This window comes from Ambystoma mexicanum, chromosome 11 (assembly GCF_040938575.1).
Source record: "Ambystoma mexicanum isolate Mex_15411 chromosome 11, UKY_AmexF1_1, whole genome shotgun sequence".
Taxonomy (NCBI): domain Eukaryota; kingdom Metazoa; phylum Chordata; class Amphibia; order Caudata; family Ambystomatidae; genus Ambystoma; species Ambystoma mexicanum.
The window spans coordinates 825,862,548-825,889,647 of record NC_090934.1 but is presented as its reverse complement, the minus strand read 5'-3'; the positions used below and the strand labels follow the sequence as shown (position 1 = coordinate 825,889,647).

Below are 27,100 nucleotides of genomic sequence, written 5' to 3'. Positions count from 1 at the left end.
GTTTGAAGGTGGGAATGGCTGGTTCTTTTGGGAGTTGGCGAAACATGGCTTCGCTGATGAAGCTCTTACCGTTGTTCACACACACTCGAGCGAGGACAGAGTCCTTCCCATCATTTAACTGAACAGGGATGAACAACTGCTCTCCAATTTGCTGAATATCAGCCAGGCTCTGAGCTGATTTCACATCTTTCTGGACTATAGGAGTGGGAGTTTCAGATTGTGGATTGGTATAGAATTTCAGAGTGTTTCCTTCCAGCGTGGAGTACCACTTTAGACTGGAAGGAAGGTTGATTTTCAGAAATAGAGAGGACCCCCCATCACCAGTCTGTTGTCCTACTGCTATTACTGTCACGTCTGGAATTTGGCTATTCTGGAAGTGAAATTCTACTTGGTCAGATTTTTGTTCAACCATGTGGCATGTGCCGTTTAAACTAACATGGTTGACACTCGGTTTTAATTTTATTGGTCGGCTAGTCTGGGTCCAGAGGACCTTGTTTACACAATCTATTAGGGGTGACAACCTTCTCAGGAGGTCATTCCCTAGTAAACAAGGGGTGCCCTCTGGGGTCACAACTATGACCGGGTGTTTCAACTTATGTCGCCCGATCTTAATGTCCAAGTCTGCAGTCCCCTCAACGGGAATTTCCTTCCCGTCAAAGTTCTGCAGTTGTCCAGGAAGAGAGGTGAGAGGAATTTGGTAATTCTCTCCCCTTCCTGCATTCAGTTCGTCAAAGGCCCTTCTGGACAGAAGGGTAGCTTGAGATCCAGTGTCCACCAGTGCCGAGATTGTACCCTGCCCCTGTACTTGTACCGGGGCATAATATCTTCCCTCCTTCTCCTCAAGGGGGCACAGATAATGTACATTTTTGGACAACTGGTGGGCTAATTTTCTGGTTTTGGACATCGCGAGAGAAGAATTTTGGGCAGAATTCTGTGGAGAGCCTTGGGAATCTGAAAGAAAAAGTTGGCAACTGGAGATCAGAGCCATTGTGGGTTCCCCTGGTTCCGGTTCTGGGCCGCCCCCCCCTTTTTGGAGGCAGTCACCAGGATGGGTTTGAACCAGGGGATTTTCTTGCGGTTGGTTCTGGGATGAGATGGTGGGCGGCGGTAGCTCAGTCCCCACATCTCCCCAGTCTGGATTTGCATCCCTAGGGACCCATTTTTCTTTGGGAGGAGTTCCCCCCTCTCTGAAGGAGAAGATCCTTTTCCCAGGATCCTCTGAGGATCCCTCTCCCTCAAATTGGAAGATCTGTACCTCCTCCTCAAACTGAGTCTGTTTGGGTCTTTTGTTTCTCCTACCCCCCCTCTGCTCCTTAGGAGGCAGACTTTCAGGGGCAAGAGATTTTGTTTCCGGTTCCTGGGTTTCCAGGGGCTGTTTACAAGTGAGGAAGGAAGCTTCCTCCAAGGCTTTACACCCCCCTTCCCTTTGTGCCTCCTCCCTGGGAACCGGTGATTTATCGGGGTGCTGCCCCCGTCATTGTTCTGGAGCACCAGGTCCAGAGTTGGGTGCGTTCTGCGCCGGCATGCTGATCTGAGGGTTCTGCTGTGCCCTCAGTATATGACCCATATCCCGCGCCATGTTTTGAACCTGGCGCTCTAACTGGGAAACCCGCTCAGGCTGATACGGGGCCCGGTTTTCTCCCCTGGGCTGATCCCGGGAAGGGTAGCTGTCCCTCCTCTGGTAGTACCCCTGGTTGGGAAGATTTTGGTACCCCTCCACCCTTGGCCTCCCCTCTCCCGGATTCAGTGGTCTGGGCTCAGGGAATTGAGGAAAGAAGGATGGATGATTTTGGGGTTGGAAGTCGGGTGGATATCTGGGGAAAAAGTTCTGCCCAGGGTTTGGTAAATTTCTGCCCTCCTGTGGGAAGTTAGGAGGGAAGTTCCCTGGGTTAGGTGCTTGTCTGGATCCCCCCCCTTGGGCTGGAGGAGTCCACACATAACCCAGGATGGGTCGATTACCTTTGCAGCGAGGACTTACATAGTCAGGAGAGCGAGGGACCCCATTTGTGGGGCTGCCTCCCTGGCTCCCTGTCTGCGACTGGCCCGAGGACCTTCTGGGCCTAGCATTATTAGGTGCAGGTAGGTTTTTAGGCCCCCCCATCTCCAAATCCAAAACGGGGGTGACCTTTACCTCTGCCACCTTGGCAGCAGCAGGGGTGCTGTTGGCTTTGGGGTTTTTCTGGGCATTGCTTTTATTTTCTATGGGCTTCTGCACCTCATAGATGCGGGTAGCCTGTTCAATGACCCAGTCTAAAGATCTTTTCTCATGAAAATCTCTCACGAGCTGGGTCATTATATATTTGGGCAAGGCATGGAAAAATGTATTGACAAACTCTCTACTATCTGTGCGCACCCTTCTGGCGGTTTGCGCAAACGCACGCTTTAACTCCTGCACAAATTCTCGTGGGGCCTGATCCTCCCCACATTGCAAATTGTAGGCCGCCTTGCGAGCCTCTTGAGGATTTCTGTGAACAGAAAAATGTTTCAGGATGGCCGCCTTATATGTGGACCATCTTAAATGATTTTGGTCCTCCAGCCCCGCAAAGAAACTGGAGTATTCCGGGGAGAATGTCCACTTTACATATTGAATACAGCTTTGGCTGTCCTTCAAATGGAAAGTCTCCATCATTTGTTCAAACAACTCTAAGTGCTCCCAAACAGAATACTTAGCGTTCTTATGGTAAGGCGTGATGACGCTCCTGATCGCCTTAATCTGCTTGAAGGGGTCCTTAAGCAAGGCCCTTTTTGCCTTATTGGCCTTTTTGGTTCGGGTAACCCTTGTCCATTCTTCCTCGGACTCAGAGGCACTGCTCCCAGAGGTTCCCGTCTGTTCTTCCAGGTTTTCCCGGATTCTGCGAGCCTGGGAATGGCTGGCAGAATGTGGGGACCTGGTCTCCTGTGTCCTGCGCAGTTCAGAGGTGTCTTCAGATTCCTCCTTGCTGTCAGGATTTGATGGGTACCCCCTCCACTGACCTAACTGGGCAGAGGTTTTCAGGATGCCCTTAATGGGCCTACTCTCCTGGGGTTCCCCACTGAACTGTATTGTACTTGGGTGCCCATACCCGGATGCCCACCCCTCCATTCCTGAGTGGTTCTGGCCTATGAGCCCCATACTCTTAGCTGGATAGTAATCTGCCATCCCTGTGGCCCTGTGCTCATGTGCGCCAGGGAACATGGGGGTGGCAGAGTCCAGGGACTGAGAGGTATGAGGGCCTCTGGTACTAGGGCTCCTGAGGGTATGCTCCGGAGTTTCCATTTCCCAGCGAACCTCATCTCTATCCGCCCCTGCTCCCTGTTGCAATGCAAGAGCCTGCATTTGTGCCTTCAGTTCCTCTGTTAAGGCCTTACTCGACTCTATCAGTTTCTCCTGCATCGCTACCTGTTGCTGGAGCCTATCATTGTGTTGACAGAGGGCCTCATTTTCCCTCTGTGCTTCCTGGTTGGTCCTGGAGAACTGGGCCAGTCTTTGCTGCAGGAGGGTTACCTCCTGAGCTGTGTCCCTATTGGCCTGCTCCTTTCTTGCTAGAGCATCCTCCACCCTTCTGGTGTGCTCTACCAAGTTCTGGTTTTCTTTTTGGAGGTCACCCAGCCCCTGGTGGGCCAGGTGATTTTCTTCCATTTTCCTTTTTAAATGGCAGACTTCCTGGCCTAAGGCGTCTCTTTCCTGACTAAGAGCCTGCATTTGTGCCGCCAGGTCGTCCCTTTGCCGTTGAAGGGCACCAGCTTTTTGGCGCTCCTCATCAAACTCTGCCTGGGTATCCAGGTCTTTCAAGATCAGCTTGTTGCTCTCTACCTTCACTCTATCTAGATGACTTTGCAGGGTGGCTACCTGCTCCGTGCATGCCCTGTTAAAGTCTAATTGTTGCTCCAGCTTTTTCTGGCTCTGCAGTAAGGAGTCCAAACTGTCTTGGTGCTCCTTCTGTAGGGCCAGAAATCTGGTATCCTGTTCTGACTTTTCCTTTTGCAGCACATCCATATCCTCCTTTATTTTAGTGATGTACCGTCTGCTGTCATTTTCTGACTCCTGGCTCCTCTGCAGCCTCTGCTCAGAAGAGTCCAGATCAGATTGGGCCTTCTGTAATGCCATCTGTTGCCTATTTGCCAGATTTTGGCTTTCCGCACATCTATCCTGCATGTCTCCAACGTATAGGTACAGGTATGCTGCTATCCTGGCAATCTTATTGTGTTCCTCTTTGGCTTTAGGAGCCATATATAGTTCACTCAGGGCCACATGTAAGGGACCCTGATCTCTATATATATCTGACCCTGTTTCAGTGACCTGTTGTGTGATGGCCTGCAACCACACATCCTGGCCCTGTTCGGTCCATTCACCTCTCACAAATAGCTTATGCAAGAGGTGCTCTCTGGCTATTTTCATGTCTACTAAGGTCGTCATTCTAGAGATTGGTCTCTGTCCTGACTTACAGAAGTTTGTATTTTATTTTTGCAGAACAGAACTTTTCTTGGAGTGTCCCTTTTGAGGAATGCTTCACAGCGTAATGCAGCGTGGTGATCCGACTGGATGTATGTATCCCGTCAGTTAGCACACTGTATTAATCTGCACAAATGGTAAATCTAACCCAACGTCTCGGCTCGAGCCCCCACTTTGTAAGAGGATTCAATTCAGCACTACAGCCAAGTTAACGCCTAGTCTAGAATACTGAATGAAAACCCTTATTGATATATCTTTAGGTCCAGTTCATGCGTTCTGGATGACTACCCTTGTATAACACCCCTCTCTTGGAATCCCCCTGACCCCACTGAGCCAAGAAGTAGTTCTGTTTTGCAAGTTTAAAAGGTTTATTTGATAAATTAAAATATATATATCACACTTTATAATAAATTAATAATTGAATATCACACTTAATCTGATATGGTAAATATTAACAACGGAGAATCTGGCACTAGCACACTTCTTTATAATGACTAATGAGTTGACCTGAAATGGATAAGGTAGCACACTGGTAAATAGGAACAAAAGTATAATGTGGTAGAGGATGCTTTATGTAGCTCAGGTGGATGCAATATTCAATGAATGCAGTACAGAAAATACGCAATATGATTCAACCAGACAATGTAATCACTTTTCTCGGGCTATTCACTCCCCCCCTCTTTATGCAATGCAAGGAAATGGAAGGAAAGCACACAGTTCTCAGAAATGCAATCAATGTAATCAGTTCAATCCAGCAAGCTTAGAGAAAACAGATAGGAGTTTTGAAAACACAGGCAATGCTTGGATATGTGCTGGCAATGAATGAGAAATATGCTAAATTTGCTTTTAATTCCCTTATAGAGGTTCAGGGTGAGTGGTATCTAGTTAATATTAGTCCAGGCTCACACTAGCAATGATGCAGGGATAGTTAGCAGATTAAACGAATTTCTGGCCAATGGAAAGCAAACAGCAGCAGTTTTTACATGTGAAGAAATTGCAAATCGCGGTAAAATTCGCGGATGCGCCGAGCGCTATTACAAAGGAACCGCAAGGACTATCTCTACCGTTTTGGGGTCCTAGAAAAGCCTGGGATCTCAGCTTCCAAATGAAAGTTATTGCAAGTCTCTAGCCCAAACGGTTGCGGAGATATGAGTAATTTAGTAAAGGTCGTTTTTGGTTTTGTAAATTTTAAACGCACACTTTTTCAAAATGACAAGTGACAAATTTTTGCAGCTAGAATGACAGGTGACAGCTAGGAGGCAGTTCTACTTAGGTTAAATAGATTGAATTAGATGAATTTAAACTAAGAGATGTGTTCTGAGTTTTGCTAAGTACTCACAAGAGATTTTGAACAGGAAAGCGACTTGGTCACGGACTTCAGTCTGGTCAGGTCTTTCCGGGTTCTGCTCACAGCGCCTGGCCTCTGGAACTGCTCACAGGGGTCTGGTCTCTGCTAGGCACCGGTTCTTTGGGTCTCTCTGCTCTGGATAGATTGAAGTCTCTAGTTTGGCTTTCTGGAGTTTGATGGAGGTAAGTATGGATTTTTCCGGCAGGGCTTCCAGCGGCAGATGGATTTTTGAAGGTCCTATCTGTCCTGTCTGTCTGCTTTTATGTGTTTAGAATGTGGGTGTGTTCTAGCATCACTGACCCTACCTCTCTCTCAGCTTCTAATTGGTCAAACTTCCATTCCTCCGCTTGATTGGCAAACTGAACTGTGAGTCAGATTGATGTCATTTTACAGCCTGCAGAAAGTCCACTCCTCCTGTCAACTTACACACAAATCTAGATTTGAAACAAATACATATTTGCAGAGGTACATATTGTTTTAAAATCATATGCACCCATCATGCATTACAGGAGGTATCCCCTGTTCAAACTCTGCTCTTCCTGGGAGCTTGCATTCAGAACTGGCACATATTTCACTTTTTAACTGCTTTTCCAATTTCCGACATGGACCCAACTTTACATACATGTGTGCAGGGGGTAGGGACATTAACTGATGAAGTTTCAGATTTTTAACATGCACACATTTAGAGTAATATCCACTTTTCCGCTAAAACCCCCCTGAACATACCACCGGTTCCTACCACGTCTTAAACTGTGGGCAGAAAAATCACAAGAATTATGGTATCATTTATAAAATTTTCACATGTCCGCTCTATGAATTATCCCCCTTTTTATAAAACCATATCCTTGCTGCAGGGGTGTGTCTTTTCAGGTCACATGGTACAGAAACCAGTCTTTCCAGTTTCTGCCAAGCCAGCTTGCTTCTCACAGGCAGTGCTCCTCCCAGCTTCTCCAGGAGGAAGCCACTTTTTACGACGTCTGTAATAAAAAACCTTTGCCTGAGTGGAGAGGGCTTTGTTCACTCTCTGGCAGAGCACAGGAAATTCAATTATCAGATAGATGGCATATCCTTAGCCTGGGCAGCAAAAGGAAGGTTGGCCTGGGAACACAGTGGTGACTCAAGTTTCACTCCTGATGGGTAGTTGCTAGGCAAAATCAAGTTCCTTAAGCCAGACCTTCAGCTAACTTTTGTTGCTTTTAAAATAACTTGTAATTTTACACATGCAGCTAGAATGCTGATTCTAAGCGCAAAACTATGACATTTCAACAGTTACAAAGGCATGTGACACCAAACATAGGTCACTCATTTAATTTAACATTTTCGATTTTGGTGGTTTTAAATCCAGTTGTAGTTAGGCTTAAGCTGCTGACTCCATAGCATTTTTGTTATAAGCATTGTTTTTGGGCTCTTCATTTCCCAGATTTTGTAGGCACACAAAACTCCATTCTGCCAAATGTCTGCTGGTGTTCAGTGAATATTTTGCACATGTTGCAAGGTTTGAAATAGGCATTTTGCTTGCCTTCAGAAAAACACACAGAGTGGTTTTAAAACGCCGGCTTTTGGATAGTGGTGAGTACTGGTACTGCACCCATTTTTGGGATTTAAGAAATGAATTCCCCACAATTCTAGGTTGCATTTGGCAATCAGCATTGCCATTCCCAATGGTTTCAGACTACTGTGCGGGTAGTCCAATGGTGGTTTTAAAGCGCTTTGAAGCTAACCGGCGCTACTGTTTTTCCTTTGGCAACCCATTTCCCTCATGGCAACCCGGCCTTTCATTCTCGCACTGGTGGGTGGCAAGTGAGGCAACCATTTTGGTGGGCGCACAAACTGCGCAGCTTTCCTGGATTTCAGCGCACATGTGGGTTTTCCGCCATCTTGAATTTTCTAAGCCCACAGCACCAAATGTTGTAGCAGGGTAGCTTAAACGTGGGTCAGGACACCCAACAGCACCCTCCCAATCAACTGTCGGTCCTGGATTGTGAGGATTTCCCCTTATACTGGTCTCAGTAGACACATTTCCATTTTACTTTTTCACTCTCGCATTGCCTATTTCTCTCTCTCTCATAGATACATTATAGACAAGAGAGACATTGTCAGCGAGAGGGCTTCACAGCACCTTCCCCCATTTCCCTAAGTGCATTGCAAGGAGCTCTGGGAGGCGTGCACATTTGTCTGAAACACAAAGATCCACTGGCAATAAAAAGCGTAGGTCCCTAGTTTGCATTTCTTAGAATTTGAGGTGACACTCAGAGTTGTCTCGGGCGTGAATGTACCTTTCATAGGAGATGTGCTAATCCCCAAACCCTCTTCCTTTGTCCCAGTAATCTGTCTTAGTGCCTCTAGCAAGTTGTTTTCTGAAACAAAGCTTACCTGAACATCCTGTAAAATTGGTAACTTTTCAGTAGCAGTACAGTGCAGTATATAGCATTCCTGTTGCGCACAGCATCTAGATCCAAACATTGCTTACTCTACCCCAGACATTAGAATTCACCCAGTCAAACAGAGGGATCTATAAAGATCATGGCAAGTAGTTAACATAAGCTACTTCCCCCAAGTTCTCTTGGTGCACTCTGCTACCCTCTTTAAACAGAAGAATGCAACTGCAGGTCTTGCTTCTCAGCAAGGTACCTACATATAGAAACCTTGGTGCACTCTTGCTAAATCTGCTGGAATGTGTCTTCTATTGTGCCCAAGGTGGTTGTGTATTTGGGGACTCAGGGAAGCAAGGGAGCAGTCTAATGCACTGCAGTGCTAAGAGAGGCATGCCTTTTTCAGAAAAAAGTTCAGGTTTTCTGCCAATCAGAAAAAAATAGCAATGCAATCAGGCCAAAGGCAGAACACACATGCCAGTGAGTCTCTGTGGCGCAATTGGTTAGCGCGTTCGGCTGTTAACCGAAAAGACGCTGCTGTTTTGGGAAAACAAAGACACAGAGTGTTCCACTCAGTAAACCTGAGTCATTTCTCCCGTGTTCTCTGGGTTCAGCCTACTGTCCCCTTTTAACACAAGTGCGCAACTGTGGCTTTCTCCTCATAGCAAGTTATGCCTACACAGAGGACATTTGGTGCACTGTTGATGGGCTCTGTCCTCTACTAAATCCCCTGTGTTTGTGGATTACGGGAGGTAGGGAAGTGCTTGATACCCTGATTTGCTGTGGGAAATAGAGCTATTTTAGAAATATTTTCAGGTTGCCTGGGGAGCATAAGCAAACAGCACACCAATCAGGCCCCAGTGTAAGCACTGCATGAGTCTCTGTGGCGCAATCGGTTAGCGCGTTCGGCTGTTAACCGAAAGGTTGGTGGTTCAAGCCCACCCAGGGATGGAGCATTTTGGCTCAAAAATTCAGCGTGACCAACTATGGACTTCTGTTTACCTCTCGCAGGTCTCGTCTGCTGACGTCCAAAAAATCCAATAAACTGCAAGCAATTCTTCTAGCTTGCTTTAGTTTTTCAAAACTTGCCATTCAATTCATAAACATCAAGACTTCATGGGAAGGGTTTGGCTGCAGCGTGTACTGATGCACAGAAGGAAGCTATCCTAGCCAGTCTACCTAAAGAAGCAATGAGGCTCTGCAGGTCCATGTACGTCTCCTACCTTTATTCTGTCATCAGACACACCAGGTGGACTGCCACAAGGACCTCGTGGCGCAATGGTAGCGCGTTTGACTCCAGATCAGAAGGTTGCGTGTTCAAATCACGTCGGGGTCATATTTGCTTTTCCCACTCTGAAATATAAAATTGCTCTTCAGTATCTCGTTATTTCAACCTGACTGCATCTTTGTGCTCTGTGCCTAGTTGTTCTGGCGTTTCGAATGTAAGCTTTGCAGCAGGGAAGTATCATATTGACAGACACCCATGAAGTACATGGTCAACCTTTAAAGCAGGCCAATCTCTATGTTTTACTGGATGCAGCAGAAGTATTTCCTCTTTACCATCTCTTCAAGTGGGCCTGACTGATGTGCTGTTTTGTGCACGCTACGTGGGCTTTGTAAAGCATACCTCTGCCATTTGCATGGCCTCCTAGCGCTGTCAATATTTTCGTGTAATCGCTGAATGCTGCACTGTCCTGGGAACTCTAGGTGTGACTAAAGGATATATGCTGGGGCCCCGAAAGGGGGTCGGCAGTCTAGTGGCAATGCCCATCACTTTGTAGTTTGGGTTTATGAGTTCAGGTACCGGTCTGGTGTCGGAAACCTGTAAGCGCCCTCCCAATCAACTGTCGGTCCTGGATTGTGAGGATTTTCCCTTATACTGGTCTCAGTAGACACATTTCCATTTTACTTTTTCACTCTCGCATTGCCTATTTCTCTCTCTCTCATAGATACATTATAGACAAGAGAGACATTGTCAGCGAGAGGGTTGCACAGCACCTTCCCCCATTTCCCTAAGTGCATTGCAAGGGGCTCTGGGAGGCGTGCACATTTGTCTGAAACACAAAATCCACTGGCAATAAAAGGCGTAGGACCCCAGTTCGCATTTCTTAGAATTTGAGGAGGCACTCAGAGTTGTCTCGGGCGTGACTGTACCTTTCATAGGAGATGTGCTAATCCCCAAACCCTCTTCCTTTGTCCCAGTAATCTGTCCTAGGGCCTCTAGCAAGTTGTTTTCTGAAACAAAGCTTACCTGAACATCCTGTAAAATTGGTAACTTTTCAGTAGCAGTACAGTGCAGTATATAGCATTCCTGTTGCGCACAGCATCTAGATCCAAAAATTGCTTACTCTACCCCAGAAATTAGAATTCACCCAGTCAAACAGAGGGATCTATAAAGATCATGGCAAGTAGTTAACATAAGCTACTTCCCCCAAGTTCTCTTGGTGCACTCTGCTGCCCTCTTTTAACAGAAGAATGCAACTGCAGGTCTTGCTTCTCAGCAAGGTACCTACATATAGTAACCTTGGTGCACTCTTGCTAAATCTGCTGGAATGTGTCTTCTATTGTGCCCAAGGTGGTTGTGTATTTGGGGACTCAGGGAAGCAAGGGAGCAGTCTAATGCACTGCAGTGCTAAGAGAGTCATGCCTTTTTCAGAAAAAAGTTCAGGTTTTCTGCCAATCAGAAAAAAATAGCAATGCAATCAGGCCAAAGGCAGAACACACATGCCAGTGAGTCTCTGTGGCACAATTGGTTAGCGCGTTCGGCTGTTAACCGAAAAGACGCTGCTGTTTTTGGCACAAAGACACAGAGTGTTCCACTCAGTAAACCTGAGTCATTTCTCCCGTGTTCTCTGGGTTCAGCCTACTGTCCCCTTTTAACACAAGTGCGCAACTGTGGCTTTCTCCTCATAGCAAGTTATGCCTACACAGAGGGCATTTGGTGCACTGTTGATGGGCTCTGTCCTCTACTAAATCCCCTGTGTTTGTGGATTAGGGGAGGTAGGGAAGTGCTTGATACCCTGATTTGCTGTGGGAAATAGAGCTATTTTAGAAATATTTTCAGGTTGCCTGGGAAGCATAAGCAAACAGCACACCAATTGTGGCGCAATCGGTTAGCGCGTTCGGCTGTTAACCGAAAAGACGCTGCTGTTTTTGGCACAAAGACACAGAGTGTTCCACTCAGTAAACCTGAGTGATTTCTCCCGTGTTCTCTGGGTTCAGCCTACTGTCCCCTTTTAACACAAGTGCGCAACTGTGGCTTTCTCCTCATAGCAAGTTATGCCTACACAGAGGACATTTGGTGCACTGTTGATGGGCTCTGTCCTCTACTAAATCCCCTGTGTTTGTGGATTAGGGGAGGTAGGGAAGTGCTTGATACCCTGATTTGCTGTGGGAAATAGAGCTATTTTAGAAATATTTTCAGGTTGCCTGGGAAGCATAAGCAAACAGCACACCAATCAGGCCCCAGTGTAAGCAATGCATGAGTCTCTGTGGCGCAATCGGTTAGCGCGTTCGGCTGTTAACCGAAAGGTTGGTGGTTCAAGCCCACCCAGGGACGATGCATTTTGGCTCAAAAATTCAGCATGACCAACTATGAACTTCTGTTTACCTCTCGCAGGTCTCGTCTGCTGACGTCCAAAAAATCCAATAAACTGCAAGCAATTCTTCTCGCTTGCTTTAGTTTTTCAAAACTTGCCATTCAATTCATAAACATCAAGACTTCATGGGAAGGGTTTGGCTGCAGCGTGTACTGATGCACAGAAGGAAGCTATCCTAGCCAGTCTACTTAAAGAAGCAATGAGGCTCTGCGGGTGCATGTACGTCTCCTACCTTTATTCTGTCATCAGACACACCAGGTGGTTTGCCACAAGGACCTCGTGGCGCAATGGTAGCACGTCTGACTCCAGATCAGAAGGTTGCGTGTTCAAATCACGTCGGGGTCATATTTGCTTTTCCCACTCTGAAATACAAAATTGCTCTTCAGTATCTCGTTATTTCAACCTGACTGCATCTTTGTGCTCTGGGCCTAGTTGTTCTGGCGTTTCGAATGTAAGCTTTGCAGCAGGGAAGTATCATATTGACAGACACCCATGAAGGACATGGTCAACCTTTAAAGCAGGCCAATCTCTATGTTTTACTGGATGCAGCAGAAGTATTTCCTCTTTACCATCTCTTCAAGTGGGCCTGACTGATGTGCTGTTTTGTGCACGCTACGTGGGCTTTGTAAAGCATACCTCTGCCATTTGCATGGCCTCCTAGCGCTGTCAATATTTTCGTGTAATCGCTGAATGCTGCACTGTCCTGGGAACTCTAGGTGTGACTAAAGGATATATGTTGGGGCCCCGAAAGGGGGTCGGCAGTCTAGTGGCAATGGGCATCACTTTGCAGTTTGGGTTTGTGAGTTCAGGTACCGGTCTGGTGTCGGAAACCTGTAAGCGCCCTCCCAATCAACTGTCAGTCCTGGATTGTGAGGATTTCCCCTTATACTGGTCTCAGTAGACACATTTCCATTTGACTTTTTCACTCTCGCATTGCCTATTTCTCTCTCTCTCATAGATACATTATAGACAAGAGAGACATTGTCAGCGAGAGGGTTGCACAGCACCTTCCCCCATTTCCCTAAGTGCATTGCATGGGGCTCTGGGAGGCGTGCACATTTGTCTGAAACACAAAGATCCACTGGCAATAAAAGGCGTAGGACCCCAGTTCGCATTTCTTAGAATTTGAGGAGGCACTCAGAGTTGTCTCGGGCGTGACTGTACCTTTCATAGGAGATGTGCTAATCCCCAAACCCTCTTCCTTTGTCCCAGTAATCTGTCCTAGGGCCTCTAGCAAGTTGTTTTCTGAAACAAAGCTTACCTGAACATCCTGTAAAATTGGTAACTTTTCAGTAGCAGTACAGTGCAGTATATAGCATTCCTGTTGCGCACAGCATCTAGATCCAAAAATTGCTTACTCTACCCCAGAAATTAGAATTCACCCAGTCAAACAGAGGGATCTATAAAGATCATGGCAAGTAGTTAACATAAGCTACTTCCCCCAAGTTATCTTGGTGCACTCTGCTGCCCTCTTTTAACAGAAGAATGCAACTGCAGGTCTTGCTTCTCAGCAAGGTACCTACATATAGAAACCTTGGTGCACTCTTGCTAAATCTGCTGGAATGTGTCTTCTATTGTGCCCAAGGTGGTTGTGTATTTGGGGACTCAGGGAAGCAAGGGAGCAGTCTAATGCACTGCAGTGCTAAGAGAGGCATGCCTTTTTCAGAAAAAAGTTCAGGTTTTCTGCCAATCAGAAAAAAATAGCAATGCAATCAGGCCAAAGGCAGAACACACATGCCAGTGAGTCTCTGTGGCGCAATAGGTTAGCACGTTCGGCTGTTAACCGAAAAGACGCTGCTGTTTTTGGCACAAAGACACAGAGTGTTCCACTCAGTAAACCTGAGTCATTTCTCCCGTGTTCTCTGGGTTCAGCCTACTGTCCCCTTTTAACACAAGTGCGCAACTGTGGCTTTCTCCTCATAGCAAGTTATGCCTACACCGAGGACATTTGGTGCACTGTTGATGGGCTCTGTCCTCTTCTAAATCCCCTGTGTTTGTGGATTAGGGGAGGTAGGGAAGTGCTTGATACCCTGATTTGCTGTGGGAAATAGAGCTATTTTAGAAATATTTTCAGGTTGCCTGGGAAGCATAAGCAAACAGCACACCAATCAGGCCCCAGTGTAAGCACTGCATGAGTCTCTGTGGCGCAATCGGTTAGCGCGTTCGGCTGTTAACCGAAAGGTTGGTGGTTCAAGCCCACCCAGGGACGATGCATTTTGGTTCAAAAATTCAGCATGACCAACTATGAACTTCTGTTTACCTCTCGCAGGTCTCGTCTGCTGACGTCCAAAAAATCCAATAAACTGTAAGCAATTCTTCTCGCTTGCTTTAGTTTTTCAAAACTTGCCATTCAATTCATAAACATCAAGACTTCATGGGAAGGGTTTGGCTGCAGCGTGTACTGATGCACAGAAGGAAGCTATCCTAGCCAGTCTACCTAAAGAAGCAATGAGGCTCTGCAGGTGCATGTACGTCTCCTACCTTTATTCTGTCATCAGACACACCAGGTGAACTGCCGCAAGGACCTCGTGGCGCAATGGTAGCGCGTCTGACTCCAGATCAGAAGGTTTCGTGTTCAAATCACGTCGGGGGCATATTTGCTTTTCCCACTCTGAAATATAAAATTGCTCTTCAGTATCTCGTTATTTCAACCTGACTGCATCTTTGTGCTCTGGGCCTAGTTGTTCTGGCGTTTCGAATGTAAGCTTTGCAGCAGGGAAGTATCATATTGACAGACACCCATGAAGGACATGGTCAACCTTTAAAGCAGGCCAATCTCTATGTTTTACTGGATGCAGCAGAAGTATTTCCTCTTTACCATCTCTTCAAGTGGGCCTGACTGATGTGCTGTTTTGTGCACGCTACGTGGGCTTTGTAAAGCATACCTCTGCCATTTGCATGGCCTCCTAGCGCTGTCAATATTTTCGTGTAATCGCTGAATGCTGCACTGTCCTGGGAACTCTAGGTGTGACTAAAGGATATATGTTGGGGCCCCGAAAGGGGGTCGGCAGTCTAGTGGCAATGCCCATCACTTTGCAGTTTGGGTTTGTGAGTTCAGGTACCGGTCTGGTGTCGGAAACCTGTAAGCGCCCTCCCAATCAACTGTCGGTCCTGGATTGTGAGGATTTCCCCTTATACTGGTCTCAGTAGACACATTTCCATTTTACTTTTTCACTCTCGCATTGCCTATTTCTCTCTCTCTCATAGATACATTATAGACAAGAGAGACATTGTCAGCGAGAGGGCTTCACAGCACCTTCCCCCATTTCCCTAAGTGCATTGCAAGGAGCTCTGGGAGGCGTGCACATTTGTCTGAAACACAAAGATCCACTGGCAATAAAAAGCGTAGGTCCCTAGTTTGCATTTCTTAGAATTTGAGGTGACACTCAGAGTTGTCTCGGGCGTGACTGTACCTTTCATAGGAGATGTGCTAATCCCCAAACCCTCTTCCTTTGTCCTAGTAATCTGTCTTAGTGCCTCTAGCAAGTTGTTTTCTGAAACAAAGCTTACCTGAACATCCTGTAAAATTGGTAACTTTTCAGTAGCAGTACAGTGCAGTATATAGCATTCCTGTTGCGCACAGCATCTAGATCCAAAAATTGCTTACTCTACCCCAGAAATTAGAATTCACCCAGTCAAACAGAGGGATCTATAAAGATCATGGCAAGTAGTTAACATAAGCTACTTTCCCCAAGTTCTCTTGGTGCACTCTGCTACCCTCTTTAAACAGAAGAATGCAACTGCAGGTCTTGCTTCTCAGCAAGGTACCTACATATAGAAACCTTGGTGCACTCTTGCTAAATCTGCTGGAATGTGTCTTCTATTGTGCCCAAGGTGGTTGTGTATTTGGGGACTCAGGGAAGCAAGGGAGCAGTCTAATGCACTGCAGTGCTAAGAGAGGCATGCCTTTTTCAGAAAAAAGTTCAGGTTTTCTGCCAATCAGAAAAAAATAGCAATGCAATCAGGCCAAAGGCAGAACACACATGCCAGTGAGTCTCTGTGGCGCAATTGGTTAGCGCGTTCGGCTGTTAACCGAAAAGACGCTGCTGTTTTGGGAAAACAAAGACACAGAGTGTTCCACTCAGTAAACCTGAGTCATTTCTCCCGTGTTCTCTGGGTTCAGCCTACTGTCCCCTTTTAACACAAGTGCGCAACTGTGGCTTTCTCCTCATAGCAAGTTATGCCTACACAGAGGACATTTGGTGCACTGTTGATAGGCTCTGTCCTCTACTAAATCCCCTGTGTTTGTGGATTACGGGAGGTAGGGAAGTGCTTGATACCCTGATTTGCTGTGGGAAATAGAGCTATTTTAGAAATATTTTCAGGTTGCCTGGGGAGCATAAGCAAACAGCACACTAATCAGGCCCCAGTGTAAGCACTGCATGAGTCTCTGTGGCGCAATCGGTTAGCGCGTTCGGCTGTTAACCGAAAGGTTGGTGGTTCAAGCCCACCCAGGGACGATGCATTTTGGCTCAAAAATTCAGCATGACCAACTATGAACTTCTGTTTACCTCTCGCAGGTCTCGTCTGCTGACGTCCAAAAAATCCAATAAACTGCAAGCAATTCTTCTCGCTTGCTTTAGTTTTTCAAAACTTGCCATTCAATTCATAAACATCAAGACTTCATGGGAAGGGTTTGGCTGCAGCGTGTACTGATGCACAGAAGGAAGCTATCCTAGCCAGTCTACCTAAAGAAGCAATGAGGCTTTGCAGGTGCATGTACGTCTCCTACCATTATTCTGTCATCAGACACACCAGGTGGACTGCCACAAGGACCTCGTGGCGCAATGGTAGCGCGTCTGACTCCAGATCAGAAGGTTGCGTGTTCAAATCACGTCGGGGTCATATTTGCTTTTCCCACTCTGAAATACAAAATTGCTCTTCAGTATCTCGTTATTTCAACCTGACTGCATCTTTGTGCTCTGGGCCTAGTTGTTCTGGCGTTTCGAATGTAAGCTTTGCAGCAGGGAAGTATCATATTGACAGACACCCATGAAGGACATGGTCAACCTTTAAAGCAGGCCAATCTCTATGTTTTACTGGATGCAGCAGAAGTATTTCCTCTTTACCATCTCTTCAAGTGGGCCTGACTGATGTGCTGTTTTGTGCACGCTACGTGGGCTTTGTAAAGCATACCTCTGCCATTTGCATGGCCTCCTAGCGCTGTCAATATTTTCGTGTAATCGCTGAATGCTGCACTGTCCTGGGAACTCTAGGTCTGACTAAATGATATATGCTGGGGCCGCGAAAGGGGGTCGGCAGTCTAGTGGCAATGCCCATCACTTTGCAGTTTGGGTTTGTGAGTTCAGGTACCGGTCTGGTGTCGGAAACCTGTAAGCGCCCTCCCAATCAACTGTCGGTCCTGAATTGTGAGGATTTCCCCTTATACTGGTCTCAGTAGACACATTTCCATTTTACTTTTTCACTCTCGCATTTCCTATTTCTCTCTCTCTCATAGATACATTATAGACAAGAGAGACATTGTCAGCGAGAGGGTTGCACAGCACCTTCCCCCATTTCCCTAAGTGCATTGCATGGGGCTCTGGGAGGCGTGCACATTTGTCTGAAACACAAAGATCCACTGGCAATAAAAGGCGTAGGACCCCAGTTCGCATTTCTTAGAATTTGAGGAGGCACTCAGAGTTGTCTCGGGCGTGACTGTACCTTTCATAGGAGATGTGCTAATCCCCAAACCCTCTTCCTTTGTCCCAGTAATCTGTCCTAGGGCCTCTAGCAAGTTGTTTTCTGAAACAAAGCTTACCTGAACATCCTGTAAAATTGGTAACTTTTCAGTAGCAGTACAGTGCAGTATATAGCATTCCTGTTGCGCACAGCATCTAGATCCAAAAATTGCTTACTCTACCCCAGAAATTAGAATTCACCCAGTCAAACAGAGGGATCTATAAAGAGCATGGCAAGTAGTTAACATAAGCTACTTCCCCCAAGTTCTCTTGGTGCACTCTGCTGCCCTCTTTTAACAGAAGAATGCAACTGCAGGTCTTGCTTCTCAGCAAGGTACCTACATATAGAATCCTTGGTGCAATCTTGCTAAATCTGCTGGAATGTATCTTCTATTGTGCCCAGGGTGGTTGTGTATTTGGGGATTCAGGGAAGCAAGGGAGCACTCTAATGCACTGCAGTGCTAAGAGAGGCATGCCTTTTTCAGAAAAAAGTTCAGGTTTTCTGCCAATCAGAAAAAAATAGCAATGCAATCAGGCCAAAGGCAGAACACACATGCCAGTGAGTCTCTGTGGCGCAATTGGTTAGCGCGTTCGGCTGTTAACCGAAAAGACGCTGCTGTTTTTGGCACAAAGACACAGAGTGTTCCACTCAGTAAACCTGAGTCATTTCTCCCGTGTTCTCTGGGTTCAGCCTACTGTCCCCTTTTAACACAAGTGCGCAACTGTGGCTTTCTCCTGATAGCAAGTTATGCCTACACAGAGGACATTTGGTGCACTGTTGATGGGCTCTGTCCTCTACTAAATCCCCTGTGTTTGTGGATTAGGGGAGGTAGGGAAGTGCTTGATACCCTGATTTGCTGGGGGAAAAAGAGCTATTTTAGAAATATTTTCAGGTTGCCTGGGAAGCATGAGCAAACAGCACACCAATCAGGCCCTGTGTAAGAACTGCATGAGTCTCTGTGGCGCAATCGGTTAGCGCGTTCGGCTGTTAACCGAAAGGTTGGTGGTTCAAGGCCACCCAGGGACGGAGCATTTTGGCTCAAAAATTCAGCGTGACCAACTATGGACTTCTGTTTACCTCTCGCAGGTCTCGTCTGCTGACGTCCAAAAAATCCAATAAACTGCAAGCAATTCTTCTCGCTTGCTTTAGTTTTTCAAAACTTGCCATTCAATTCATAAACATCAAGACTTCATGGGAAGGGTTTGGCTGCAGCGTGCACTGATGCACAGAAGGAAGCTATCCTAGCCAGTCTACCTAAAGAAGCAATGAGGCTCTGCAGGTCCATGTACGTCTCCTACCTTTATTCTGTCATCAGACACACCAGGTGGACTGCCACAAGGACCTCGTGGCGCAATGGTAGCGCGTTTGACTCCAGATCAGAAGGTTGCGTGTTCAAATCACGTCGGGGTCATATTTGCTTTTCCCACTCTGAAATATAAAATTGCTCTTCAGTATCTCGTTATTTCAACCTGACTGCATCTTTGTGCTCTGTGCCTAGTTGTTCTGGCGTTTCGAATGTAAGCTTTGCAGCAGGGAAGTATCATATTGACAGACACCCATGAAGTACATGGTCAACCTTTAAAGCAGGCCAATCTCTATGTTTTACTGGATGCAGCAGAAGTATTTCCTCTTTACCATCTCTTCAAGTGGGCCTGACTGATGTGCTGTTTTGTGCACGCTACGTGGGCTTTGTAAAGCATACCTCTGCCATTTGCATGGCCTCCTAGCGCTGTCAATATTTTCGTGTAATCGCTGAATGCTGCACTGTCCTGGGAACTCTAGGTGTGACTAAAGGATATATGCTGGGGCCCCGAAAGGGGGTCGGCAGTCTAGTGGCAATGCCCATCACTTTGTAGTTTGGGTTTATGAGTTCAGGTACCGGTCTGGTGTCGGAAACCTGTAAGCGCCCGCCCAATCAACTGTCGGTCCTGGATTGTGAGGATTTCCCCTTATACTGGTCTCAGTAGACACATTTCCATTTTACTTTTTCACTCTCGCATTGCCTATTTCTCTCTCTCTCATAGATACATTATAGACAAGAGAGACATTGTCAGCGAGAGGGTTGCACAGCACCTTCCCCCATTTCCCTAAGTGCATTGCAAGGGGCTCTGGGAGGCGTGCACATTTGTCTGAAACACAAAATCCACTGGCAATAAAAGGCGTAGGACCCCAGTTCGCATTTCTTAGAATTTGAGGAGGCACTCAGAGTTGTCTCGGGCGTGACTGTACCTTTCATAGGAGATGTGCTAATCCCCAAACCCTCTTCCTTTGTCCCAGTAATCTGTCCTAGGGCCTCTAGCAAGTTGTTTTCTGAAACAAAGCTTACCTGAACATCCTGTAAAATTGGTAACTTTTCAGTAGCAGTACAGTGCAGTATATAGCATTCCTGTTGCGCACAGCATCTAGATCCAAAAATTGCTTACTCTACCCCAGAAATTAGAATTCACCCAGTCAAACAGAGGGATCTATAAAGAGCATGGCAAGTAGTTAACATAAGCTACTTCCCCCAAGTTCTCTTGGTGCACTCTGCTGCCCTCTTTTAACAGAAGAATGCAACTGCAGGTCTTGCTTCTCAGCAAGGTACCTACATATAGAATCCTTGGTGCAATCTTGCTAAATCTGCTGGAATGTGTCTTCTATTGTGCCCAATGTGGTTGTGTATTTGGGGATTCAGGGAAGCAAGGGAGCACTCTAATGCACTGCAGTGCTAAGAGAGGCATGCCTTTTTCAGAAAAAAGTTCAGGTTTTCTGCCAATCAGAAAAAAATAGCAATGCAATCAGGCCAAAGGCAGAACACACATGCCAGTGAGTCTCTGTGGCGCAATTGGTTAGCGCGTTCGGCTGTTAACCGAAAAAACGCTGCTGTTTTTGGCACAAAGACACAGAGTGTTCCACTCAGTAAACCTGAGTCATTTCTCCCGTGTTCTCTGGGTTCAGCCTACTGTCCCCTTTTAACACAAGTGCGCAACTGTGGCTTTCTCCTCATAGCAAGTTATGCCTACAGAGAGGACATTTGGTGCACTGTTGATGGGCTCTGTCCTCTACTAAATCCCCTGTGTTTGTGGATTAGGGGAGGTAGGGAAGTGCTTGATACCCTGATTTGCTGGGGGAAAAAGAGCTATTTTAGAAATATTTTCAGGTTGCCTGGGAAGCATGAGCAAACAGCACACCAATCAGGCCCTGTGTAAGAACTGCATGAGTCTCTGTGGCGCAATCGGTTGGCGCGTTCGGCTGTTAACCGAAAGGTTGGTGGTTCAAGCCCACCCAGGGACGGAGCATTTTGGCTCAAAAATTCAGCGTGACCAACTATGGACTTCTGTTTACCTCTCGCAGGTCTCGTCTGCTGACGTCCAAAAAATCCAATAAACTGCAAGCAATTCTTCTCGCTTGCTTTAGTTTTTCAAAACTTGCCATTCAATTCATAAACATCAAGACTTCATGGGAAGGGTTTGGCTGCAGCGTGTACTGATGCACAGAAGGAAGCTATCCTAGCCAGTCTACCTAAAGAAGCAATGAGGCTCTGCAGGTCCATGTACGTCTCCTACCTTTATTCTGTCATCAGACACACCAGGTGGACTGCCACAAGGACCTCGTGGCGCAATGGTAGCGCGTTTGACTCCAGATCAGAAGGTTGCGTGTTCAAATCACGTCGGGGTCATATTTGCTTTTCCCACTCTGAAATATAAAATTGCTCTTCAGTATCTCGTTATTTCAACCTGACTGCATCTTTGTGCTCTGTGCCTAGTTGTTCTGGCGTTTCGAATGTAAGCTTTGCAGCAGGGAAGTATCATATTGACAGACACCCATGAAGTACATGGTCAACCTTTAAAGCAGGCCAATCTCTATGTTTTACTGGATGCAGCAGAAGTATTTCCTCTTTACCATCTCTTCAAGTGGGCCTGACTGATGTGCTGTTTTGTGCACGCTACGTGGGCTTTGTAAAGCATACCTCTGCCATTTGCATGGCCTCCTAGCGCTGTCAATATTTTCGTGTAATCGCTGAATGCTGCACTGTCCTGGGAACTCTAGGTGTGACTAAAGGATATATGCTGGGGCCCCGAAAGGGGGTCGGCAGTCTAGTGGCAATGCCCATCACTTTGTAGTTTGGGTTTATGAGTTCAGGTACCGGTCTGGTGTCGGAAACCTGTAAGCGCCCTCCCAATCAACTGTCGGTCCTGGATTGTGAGGATTTCCCCTTATACTGGTCTCAGTAGACACATTTCCATTTTACTTTTTCACTCTCGCATTGCCTATTTCTCTCTCTCTCATAGATACATTATAGACAAGAGAGACATTGTCAGCGAGAGGGTTGCACAGCACCTTCCCCCATTTCCCTAAGTGCATTGCAAGGGGCTCTGGGAGGCGTGCACATTTGTCTGAAACACAAAATCCACTGGCAATAAAAGGCGTAGGACCCCAGTTCGCATTTCTTAGAATTTGAGGAGGCACTCAGAGTTGTCTCGGGCGTGACGGTACCTTTCATAGGAGATGTGCTAATCCCCAAACCCTCTTCCTTTGTCCCAGTAATCTGTCCTAGGGCCTCTAGCAAGTTGTTTTCTGAAACAAAGCTTACCTGAACATCCTGTAAAATTGGTAACTTTTCAGTAGCAGTACAGTGCAGTATATAGCATTCCTGTTGCGCACAGCATCTAGATCCAAAAATTGCTTACTCTACCCCAGAAATTAGAATTCACCCAGTCAAACAGAGGGATCTATAAAGATCATGGCAAGTAGTTAACATAAGCTACTTCCCCCAAGTTCTCTTGGTGCACTCTGCTGCCCTCTTTTAACAGAAGAATGCAACTGCAGGTCTTGCTTCTCAGCAAGGTACCTACATATAGAAACCTTGGTGCACTCTTGCTAAATCTGCTGGAATGTGTCTTCTATTGTGCCCAAGGTGGTTGTGTATTTGGGGACTCGGGGAAGCAAGGGAGCAGTCTAATGCACTGCAGTGCTAAGAGAGTCATGCCTTTTTCAGAAAAAAGTTCAGGTTTTCTGCCAATCAGAAAAAAATAGCAATGCAATCAGGCCAAAGGCAGAACACACATGCCAGTGAGTCTCTGTGGCACAATTGGTTAGCGCGTTCGGCTGTTAACCGAAAAGACGCTGCTGTTTTTGGCACAAAGACACAGAGTGTTCCACTCAGTAAACCTGAGTCATTTCTCCCGTGTTCTCTGGGTTCAGCCTACTGTCCCCTTTTAACACAAGTGCGCAACTGTGGCTTTCTCCTCATAGCAAGTTATGCCTACACAGAGGGCATTTGGTGCACTGTTGATGGGCTCTGTCCTCTACTAAATCCCCTGTGTTTGTGGATTAGGGGAGGTAGGGAAGTGCTTGATACCCTGATTTGCTGTGGGAAATAGAGCTATTTTAGAAATATTTTCAGGTTGCCTGGGAAGCATAAGCAAACAGCACACCAATTGTGGCGCAATCGGTTAGCGCGTTCGGCTGTTAACCGAAAAGACGCTGCTGTTTTTGGCACAAAGACACAGAGTGTTCCACTCAGTAAACCTGAGTCATTTCTCCCGTGTTCTCTGGGTTCAGCCTACTGTCCCCTTTTAACACAAGTGCGCAACTGTGGCTTTCTCCTCATAGCAAGTTATGCCTACACAGAGGACATTTGGTGCACTGTTGATGGGCTCTGTCCTCTACTAAATCCCCTGTGTTTGTGGATTAGGGGAGGTAGGGAAGTGCTTGATACCCTGATTTGCTGTGGGAAATAGAGCTATTTTAGAAATATTTTCAGGTTGCCTGGGAAGCATAAGCAAACAGCACACCAATCAGGCCCCAGTGTAAGCACTGCATGAGTCTCTGTGGCGCAATCGGTTAGCGCGTTCAGCTGTTAACCGAAAGGTTGGTGGTTCAAGCCCACCCAGGGACGATGCATTTTGGCTCAAAAATTCAGCATGACCAACTATGAACTTCTGTTTACCTCTCGCAGGTCTCGTCTGCTGACGTCCAAAAAATCCAATAAACTGTAAGCAATTCTTCTCGCTTGCTTTAGTTTTTCAAAACTTGCCATTCAATTCATAAACATCAAGACTTCATGGGAAGGGTTTGGCTGCAGCGTGTACTGATGCACAGAAGGAAGCTATCCTAGCCAGTCTACCTAAAGAAGCAATGAGGCTCTGCAGGTGCATGTACGTCTCCTACCTTTATTCTGTCATCAGACACACCAGGTGGATTGCCACAAGGACCTCGTGCCGCAATGGTAGCGCGTCTGACTCCAGATCAGAAGGTTGTGTGTTCAAATCACGTCGGGGTCATACTTCCTTTTCCCACTCTGAAATACAAAATTGCTCTTCAGTATCTCGTTATTTCAACCTGACTGCATCTTTGTGCTCTGGGCCTAGTTGTTCTGGCGTTTCGAATGTAAGCTTTGCAGCAGGGAAGTATCATATTGACAGACACCCATGAAGGACATGGTCAACCTTTAAAGCAGGCCAATCTCTATGTTTTACTGGATGCAGCAGAAGTATTTCCTCTTTACCATCTCTTCAAGTGGGCCTGACTGATGTGCTGTTTTGTGCACGCTACGTGGGCTTTGTAAAGCATACCTCTGCCATTTGCATGGCCTCCTAGCGCTGTCAATATTTTCGTGTAATCGCTGAATGCTGCACTGTCCTGGGAACTCTAGGTGTGACTTAAGGATATATGTTGGGGCCCCGAAAGGGGGTCGGCAGTCTAGTGGCAATGCCCATCACTTTGCAGTTTGGGTTTGTGAGTTCAGGTACCGGTCTGGTGTCGGAAACCTGTAAGCGCCCTCCCAATCAACTGTCAGTCCTGGATTGTGAGGATTTCCCCTTATACTGGTCTCAGTAGACACATTTTCATTTTACTTTTTCACTCTCGCATTGCCTATTTCTCTCTCTCTCATAGATACATTATAGACAAGAGAGACATTGTCAGCGAGAGGGTTGCACAGCACCTTCCCCCATTTCCCTAAGTGCATTGGATGGGGCTCTGGGAGGCGTGCACATTTGTCTGAAACACAAAGATCCACTGGCAATAAAAGGCGTAGGACCCCAGTTCGCATTTCTTAGAATTTGAGGAGGCACTCAGAGTTGTCTCGGGCGTGACTGTACCTTTCATAGGAGATGTGCTAATCCCCAAACCCTCTTCCTTTGTCCCAGTAATCTGTCCTAGGGCCTCTAGCAAGTTGTTTTCTGAAACAAAGCTTACCTGAACATCCTGTAAAATTGGTAACTTTTCAGTAGCAGTACAGTGCAGTATATAGCATTCCTGTTGCGCACAGCATCTAGATCCAAAAATTGCTTACTCTACCCCAGAAATTAGAATTCACCCAGTCAAACAGAGGGATCTATAAAGATCATGGCAAGTAGTTAACATAAGCTACTTCCCCCAAGTTCTCTTGGTGCACTCTGCTGCCCTCTTTTAACAGAAGAATGCAACTGCAGGTCTTGCTTCTCAGCAAGGTACCTACATATAGAAACCTTGGTGCACTCTTGCTAAATCTGCTGGAATGTGTCTTCTATTGTGCCCAAGGTGGTTGTGTATTTGGGGACTCAGGGAAGCAAGGGAGCAGTCTAATGCACCGCAGTGCTAAGAGAGGCATGCCTTTTTCATAAAAAAGTTCAGGTTTTCTGCCAATCAGAAAAAAATAGCAATGCAATCAGGCCAAAGGCAGAACACACATGCCAGTGAGTCTCTGTGGCGCAATTGGTTAGCACGTTCGGCTGTTAACCGAAAAGACGCTGCTGTTTTTGGCTTAAAGACACAGAGTGTTACACTCAGTAAACCTGAGTCATTTCTCCCGTGTTCTCTGGGTTCAGCCTACTGTCCCCTTTTAACACAAGTGCGCAACTGTGGCTTTCTCCTCATAGCAAGTTATGCCTACACCGAGGACATTTGGTGCACTGTTGATGGGCTCTGTCCTCTTCTAAATCCCCTGTGTTTGTGGATTAGGGGAGGTAGGGAAGTGCTTGATACCCTGATTTGCTGTGGGAAATAGAGCTATTTTAGAAATATTTTCAGGTCGCCTGGGAAGCATAAGCAAACCAATCAGGCCCCAGTGTAAGCACTGCATGAGTCTCTGTGGCGCAATCGGTTAGCGCGTTCGGCTGTTAACCGAAAGGTTGGTGGTTCAAGCCCACCCAGGGACGATGCATTTTGGCTCAAAAATTCAGCATGACCAACTATGAACTTCTGTTTACCTCTCGCAGGTCTCGTCTGCTGACGTCCAAAAAATCCAATAAACTGTAAGCAATTCTTCTCGCTTGCTTTAGTTTTTCAAAACTTGCCATTCAATTCATAAACATCAAGACTTCATGGGAAGGGTTTGGCTGCAGCGTGTACTGATGCACAGAAGGAAGCTATCCTAGCCAGTCTACCTAAAGAAGCAATGAGGCTCTGCAGGTGCATGTACGTCTCCTACCTTTATTCTGTCATCAGACACACCAGGTGGATTGCCACAAGGACCTCGTGGCGCAATGGTAGCGCGTCTGACTCCAGATCAGAAGGTTGTGTGTTCAAATCACGTCAGGGTCATACTTCCTTTTCCCACTCTGAAATACAAAATTGCTCTTCAGTATCTCGTTATTTCAACCTGACTGCATCTTTGTGCTCTGGGCCTAGTTGTTCTGGCGTTTCGAATGTAAGCTTTGCAGCAGGGAAGTATCATATTGACAGACACCCATGAAGGACATGGTCAACCTTTAAAGCAGGCCAATCTCTATGTTTTACTGGATGCAGCAGAAGTATTTCCTCTTTACCATCTCTTCAAGTGGGCCTGACTGATGTGCTGTTTTGTGCACGCTACGTGGGCTTTGTAAAGCATACCTCTGCCATTTGCATGGCCTCCTAGCGCTGTCAATATTTTCGTGTAATCGCTGAATGCTGCACTGTCCTGGGAACTCTAGGTGTGACTAAAGGATATATGTTGGGGCCCCGAAAGGGGGTCGGCAGTCTAGTGGCAATGGGCATCACTTTGCAGTTTGGGTTTGTGAGTTCAGGTACCGGTCTGGTGTCGGAAACCTGTAAGCGCCCTCCCAATCAACTGTCGGTCCTGGATTGTGAGGGTTTCCCCTTATACTGGTCTCAGAAGACACATTTCCATTTTACTTTTTCACTCTCGCATTGCCTATTTCTCTCTCTCTCATAGATACATTATAGACAAGAGAGACATTGTCAGCGAGAGGGCTTCACAGCACCTTCCCCCATTTCCCTAAGTGCATTGCAAGGGGCTCTGGGAGGCGTGCACATTTGTCTGAAACACAAAGATCCACTGGCAATAAAAAGCGTAGGTCCCTAGTTTGCATTTCTTAGAATTTGAGGTGACACTCAGAGTTGTCTCGGGCGTGACTGTACCTTTCATAGGAGATGTGCTAATCCCCAAACCCTCTTCCTTTGTCCCAGTAATCTGTCTTAGTGCCTCTAGCAAGTTGTTTTCTGAAACAAAGCTTACCTGAACATCCTGTAAAATTGGTAACTTTTCAGTAGCAGTACAGTGCAGTATATAGCATTCCTGTTGCGCACAGCATCTAGATCCAAAAATTGCTTACTCTACCCCAGAAATTAGAATTCACCCAGTCAAACAGAGGGATCTATAAAGATCATGGCAAGTAGTTAACATAAGCTACTTCCCCCAAGTTCTCTTGGTGCACTCTGCTACCCTCTTTTAACAGAAGAATGCAACTGCAGGTCTTGC

The 27,100-nt window shown here is 46.5% G+C and overlaps 16 non-coding genes across 16 annotated transcripts; all 16 read left to right on the top strand.

The window, feature by feature from the left end:
• The first annotated feature begins 9,029 nt into the window (after positions 1 to 9,029).
• TRNAN-GUU (transfer RNA asparagine (anticodon GUU)) lies at positions 9,030 to 9,103 on the top strand. Its single transcript has one exon. It is a non-coding gene; the product is annotated as a tRNA-Asn (tRNA).
• Positions 9,104 to 9,416: 313 nt separating this feature from the next.
• On the top strand, positions 9,417 to 9,488 carry TRNAW-CCA (transfer RNA tryptophan (anticodon CCA)). Its single transcript has one exon. It is a non-coding gene; the product is annotated as a tRNA-Trp (tRNA).
• A 2,149-nt stretch (positions 9,489 to 11,637) lies between these two features.
• Positions 11,638 to 11,711, top strand: TRNAN-GUU (transfer RNA asparagine (anticodon GUU)). Its single transcript has one exon. It is a non-coding gene; the product is annotated as a tRNA-Asn (tRNA).
• Positions 11,712 to 12,024: 313 nt separating this feature from the next.
• Positions 12,025 to 12,096, top strand: TRNAW-CCA (transfer RNA tryptophan (anticodon CCA)). The gene has a single exon. It is a non-coding gene; the product is annotated as a tRNA-Trp (tRNA).
• Positions 12,097 to 13,886: 1,790 nt separating this feature from the next.
• Positions 13,887 to 13,960, top strand: TRNAN-GUU (transfer RNA asparagine (anticodon GUU)). The gene has a single exon. It is a non-coding gene; the product is annotated as a tRNA-Asn (tRNA).
• A 313-nt stretch (positions 13,961 to 14,273) lies between these two features.
• TRNAW-CCA (transfer RNA tryptophan (anticodon CCA)) lies at positions 14,274 to 14,345 on the top strand. Its single transcript has one exon. It is a non-coding gene; the product is annotated as a tRNA-Trp (tRNA).
• Positions 14,346 to 16,137: 1,792 nt separating this feature from the next.
• Positions 16,138 to 16,211, top strand: TRNAN-GUU (transfer RNA asparagine (anticodon GUU)). The gene has a single exon. It is a non-coding gene; the product is annotated as a tRNA-Asn (tRNA).
• Positions 16,212 to 16,524: 313 nt separating this feature from the next.
• Positions 16,525 to 16,596, top strand: TRNAW-CCA (transfer RNA tryptophan (anticodon CCA)). The gene has a single exon. It is a non-coding gene; the product is annotated as a tRNA-Trp (tRNA).
• Positions 16,597 to 18,385: 1,789 nt separating this feature from the next.
• Positions 18,386 to 18,459, top strand: TRNAN-GUU (transfer RNA asparagine (anticodon GUU)). Its single transcript has one exon. It is a non-coding gene; the product is annotated as a tRNA-Asn (tRNA).
• A 313-nt stretch (positions 18,460 to 18,772) lies between these two features.
• Positions 18,773 to 18,844, top strand: TRNAW-CCA (transfer RNA tryptophan (anticodon CCA)). Its single transcript has one exon. It is a non-coding gene; the product is annotated as a tRNA-Trp (tRNA).
• A 1,788-nt stretch (positions 18,845 to 20,632) lies between these two features.
• TRNAN-GUU (transfer RNA asparagine (anticodon GUU)) lies at positions 20,633 to 20,706 on the top strand. The gene has a single exon. It is a non-coding gene; the product is annotated as a tRNA-Asn (tRNA).
• Positions 20,707 to 21,019: 313 nt separating this feature from the next.
• On the top strand, positions 21,020 to 21,091 carry TRNAW-CCA (transfer RNA tryptophan (anticodon CCA)). Its single transcript has one exon. It is a non-coding gene; the product is annotated as a tRNA-Trp (tRNA).
• A 2,149-nt stretch (positions 21,092 to 23,240) lies between these two features.
• On the top strand, positions 23,241 to 23,314 carry TRNAN-GUU (transfer RNA asparagine (anticodon GUU)). Its single transcript has one exon. It is a non-coding gene; the product is annotated as a tRNA-Asn (tRNA).
• Positions 23,315 to 23,627: 313 nt separating this feature from the next.
• On the top strand, positions 23,628 to 23,699 carry TRNAW-CCA (transfer RNA tryptophan (anticodon CCA)). Its single transcript has one exon. It is a non-coding gene; the product is annotated as a tRNA-Trp (tRNA).
• A 1,783-nt stretch (positions 23,700 to 25,482) lies between these two features.
• On the top strand, positions 25,483 to 25,556 carry TRNAN-GUU (transfer RNA asparagine (anticodon GUU)). The gene has a single exon. It is a non-coding gene; the product is annotated as a tRNA-Asn (tRNA).
• Positions 25,557 to 25,869: 313 nt separating this feature from the next.
• On the top strand, positions 25,870 to 25,941 carry TRNAW-CCA (transfer RNA tryptophan (anticodon CCA)). Its single transcript has one exon. It is a non-coding gene; the product is annotated as a tRNA-Trp (tRNA).
• Positions 25,942 to 27,100: the final 1,159 nt, after the last annotated feature.